Source organism: Hydra vulgaris, chromosome 03 (genome assembly GCF_038396675.1).
Source record: "Hydra vulgaris chromosome 03, alternate assembly HydraT2T_AEP".
Taxonomy (NCBI): Eukaryota; Metazoa; Cnidaria; class Hydrozoa; order Anthoathecata; family Hydridae; genus Hydra; species Hydra vulgaris.
The window spans coordinates 15,405,968-15,410,941 of NC_088922.1; positions in this window are offsets into that span (position 1 = coordinate 15,405,968).

Here is a 4,974-nt window from a genome sequence, read left to right on the forward strand (position 1 = left end):
ACCAAAAAAAAAAGTTCGGTTTAGCTAATGTTAGAGATATCAAATGTATTTAATTTTGAAGCTCTTTAAATCGCTGTCTTTATATATTTCGGAAGATTATCAAAAATCTGCCAAATAGGCAGATTTTTGATAATCTTCCGAAATTCCTGCTTTCACAAAACATTTAAGCGATGGTTGTTGTTTTCACTTTTTGCCAAACAAGATCAAACATTTTCATTATGTCAAACTTTTAAAAAATGTTTAACTTCCTAATCGATGGGTTGAAGTTTAGATGTGGTATTCGATCGCAAAAAAAAAAAAAAAAAGAACTAAATAGATTAACTACTATAACAGTTAACTACTATAAACGCTACTTTCTTTTCTTCTTTAAACTTTGTATTAATTTCTCGTATTCACAATTTAAACAGTACGCTATCCATGAAACTTTTACTTTATTTCTGTATCTGCAACGCTTAACTTCTTTGAAGTAACGAGGCGATTTTGATTTGCCGATTACAAACAAGGTCGAAAAAGGTTGCAGGTTTTGACCAGCGCTGGTCCATACTGGTATTTGAAAATAGAAAAAATAATTTTTCTTGTTTTAACATTGAAAAGATAAAAAATAAGTAGGGCGGGGCTAGTTGAGCCATTTTTGCTAAACCGTTTAAATGTAATGTTTAAGCCTAACAGATCTAATGAACGGTGCGTTGGATTTACATAACTTTTTTAATATTTGAAAGATAATTTGACCTGCTAAAATTCTGTTTAAAAAAAAGTATAGTTTTTGATTTTTTTAAAAATATATTGCTTAAACTTTGCGGAACTGCTCAACTTGCCCCAGCAGGGTAATTTTGAGCAATAGTGTGAGGTAAGTTGAGCAATCCACAAATAAATGAGTATGCGTGGTACGAAACATGGGTGAATCGTCAATAATACTTTCATTAACAGTAAGCATGTGTATAGTTTATAAACTTTTTATTTTATACACTTTAATGACGCAAGAGTAGAGAAAAAATATACAACTATCTTGAACTTTAAAGCCCAATTTAAAAATTACTAATTTTAAAAATGTATATATGATCAATGTACCGCTAAATTATTTCTTATCAAAGTTGCTTCTTTGTTTTTGATAGTTCAGTATTATTTACTTTTTTCAAAGCTGCTCAACTTACCCTTACTAAACAAGGTGACACATTAGTTAGGTTTTAAAGCAAACATTAAGACTTAGGAAAAATTGGCTAATATTAATTGAAAGTCCGATAAATTGGTAAAATATCACCACTTAAGTGATGCCAGATAAAAAAATTTATAAGCATCCAAGAGTAAATAGTGAAATTTTTATTTTTGGCTCAAAATTAAAAAAGTGCATGAGTACCTTACTTAACTGCTATTCAGAATTCATTTGTTGCGCATTGTGCTCAACTAGCCGCGTTCTACCCTATAACAGAACAATATACACCCTTAATAGAACATTATATACCCTATAATAGTACCAACAATATATACCCTATAAGAGAACAATACATACCCTTAGTATTTTGTTTCTTAACTTTTGTTTAGGATAATGGCTTTACAATGCCGTTGCATTAAGTCAACTAGGGGTTGAAATCTTTTTGCAGGTATTGCGAACTATTAATTCGGATTTAATGTAATGTTGATTTGCAAACTACAAACGTTTAGCCGTATGTTTTTTTGTCAATTAAGGGGACCTTTAGTGGACTGCATACGTTAAACATAAATTGTTTTTTTCTTTAAACGCCTAAATACAGTACTACTGTAGTGTCACCGTCCTTTAATTTAAGATCATCTTTGATTTGCTTCGCCGATGAAAATGGGTTGCTTTTAACAAATGTAACAATTTTTCGGTCTTCCTGCGTGCTAGTCTTACGTTTCCACCTCGTTTTACAACTTTATTTTCTTTAAAATTTATTGGATTTGAAATCGTCTTTGCTTAACTTCTGTTGATGTACAATGACTTTCTCGGCCCATTAGAAAACACTTTTACCATTGAGCAAATACATAAAGAATGTATTATAGTTTAAGTATTTTTCCTATGGAAGTTTTAAAAAGCTGTTTAAAATTTTCAAATTAACTTTTAAATTAATACAATCGTTTCTATTTTAATGCCTTCCCTTGAATACAAAAGTTTTATTAAAAATAACAGTATTTTTGAATGTTTTGAATGTTTGAAGTCTCATTTGCTCAACATATTCATCTCATTCTAATACATACAGTAAAATAGGGTGAATAGAAACAGTGGGGTGAATAGAAACAAAACTTCATTTTTATATATATAGTAATTTACTTCCTACATAACTATGGTCAAATAGTGGCAACTATTTTTTTTTAAGTTGGTACACTTTAGGCTAAAAGGGAAATAATGGTTTGTTTGGGTGGCAGCACTGGTTCCTATTTGTTTGCCTTCTTGAATGTTGCACGTGATTCATGCTGTTTTTTCATCTACTTTGAATTTTCCAGGTAAGTCAGAATGTGTACTGTTCATAGAAGTAAATAGTTGTTCAAAACATAGATTAACTATCCATATAAAAGATTAAGGCTTACTTTAAGCTTTAACTTTAACAATATTTTTTCAGAAATTATTCATATTGATTACGTTAGATTTTTAGAATTCGTGGGGTGAATAGAAACACATATTTTTTAGTGTTTCTATTCACCCCACAAAAAAAATTTAATACTAAATCACACTTATACAATATAAAATACATATTATGTGTTATATACTTATATACTTAACTGACACAGGTGTTTTATTTCAGAATCCTGTAAAATGCCAAGGAAGTACAAACACGTGGTTGGAGGTGGCTACAAAAAGCACGATCCAAAAACAATCGAAAAAGCAATTTCTGACATACAGAATGGATTAAGCTTTTGAAAGTCTGCTGAAAAACATGGTTTGCATTATAGTGTTCTTTATTGACACTTGAAAAGAGGTCCAAATTTGAAGAAACATGGTGGTCAGACAGCATTATCTCTTGAAGAAGAACAGCTGTTTGTTGATAGGCTTAAGATATGTGGCGAATGGGGTTGTCCCATTGACACTACAACTCTACGACTCCTTGTAAAAGACTTTATAGACCGGAGAGGGAAAGAAGTTAAGAGGTTTAAAGATAACCTCCCCGGCCGTGACTTTGTGGAATCATTTATAAAACGTCATAAGGAACAACTGGCCGTGAGAATGTGTCAGAAAAATAAACGCTCGAGGGCTGGTGTAACACCAGAAACAATTAACAACTATTTTAATGAACTGACAAATTAATTAAAGGATGTGCCTTTATCTAATATCGTAAACTACGATGAGACGAATCTAAGTGATGACCCTGGTAAGCGAAAGGTCATTATACGTAGAGGGACAAAATATCCAGAAAGAGTCATAAACTCATCAAAGTCATCTACGTCTGTGATGTTTGCAGCCGCTGCTGATGGCACTATTTTACCACCTTACGTTGTGTATAAGGCTATGCACTTGTACCAAAGCTGGACAGAAGGTGGGCCAAAAAAAGCCAGGTACAATCGAACAAAGTCTGGCTGGTTCGATTCCTTTTGCTTTGAAGATTGGGTACTGACAGTTGCTCTTCCGTACCTGAAAAACAAAACGGGTCGAAAGATTCTGATTGGGGACAATTTGTCTTTCCACTTATCAATGGAATCTGTGAAGTTGTGTAAAGACAATGATATCAGTTTTATTTTTCTCCCAGCTAACTCCACCCATCTCTAGATGGGTGGAGTTAGCTGGGAGAAAAATATAACTGAAAAATAGAACTCCACAACCTCTAGACGTAGCCTTTTTTCGCCCATTGAAAGCAACATGGCGGCAGATTCTCGAAGAGTGGAAAAAGGGCCCAGGAAGAGCAGAAGCAACTGTTCCTAAAGACAAATTTCCCGCGTTATTGAAAAAGTTGTGTGATTCATTGAAGGAAGAAAATGTGATCAGCGGTTATAAGAAGTGCGGTATAGCGCCTCTAAACAGGAAAAAGTGCTGTCTATGCGTCCAAAAATCATTGATGATGAGGAAAATCAGAATCCAGAAAACATTCAAAAAAACACTGAAGCTGTTGACAGGAGTTTCCAAGAGCTCCTTTAGAGTCTGCGTCATGATCAGACTCCTAAGATAAGCCAAAAAATGACCAAAGTAAATGTAAAACCTGGCAAAAGTATCAATGTTGAGGACTTCGTCGTGGACAATGAGATTTCCCAAACTTCACGTTCTACTGGCCAAAACCCAGGTACCTCAGGTACTAAACAGGTTCAGCCAAAGAAAAGCCGAAAGCGTGTGGAGATATCATCAGAAGATGAAGAGGACTATTCCAATTTGTTTTCTTACCGTAGGGCACATTTTATGTAACTTCTTTTGTTTATGTACTCAAATAAATCATTATGTTGAGAGATAAATTTATTTGTATTCATTTATTGACCAAAAATCCATATTTGTCTGTTTCAATTCACCCTAAATTTGTTTCAACAGAAAAACACATGAAATTGAAGTACTGTTTCTATTCACCCCCATCTGCGGGGTGAATAGAAACACCATGTTTTTATTTGTTTTCATTAAAATGAAATAAGATAAAAAAATGGAAATACCATAAAAAAATAGGTCTAACAAAGACCTGTATTTGGGGAAAAAACGGTGTACCTAAAACAACTACAAATATGCAAAATTTTAAACCAAAGTTGAAAATTGCTTCTATTCACCCCGTTTTACGGTACACAAAAATGTATGAAAAACTAACTTTTCTATATTATACAAATAATAATTAAAATACGAACATTTTTAGTGCCGCTATTTTTATGCACACAGATATATATAAAAACAATTTTGAAAAATAAAGTTGATTTCTTCCATGGCGTGAGTTACCCTCACCAAATACTGTCTTAAAAGAAACATTATACTTGTTTTTTCAACGACCAAGCCAACCATCAGACACTTAAAACTCTTTGGTACTAATCTTTTCATCAAGTTTTCTACCTTTAGTTTTT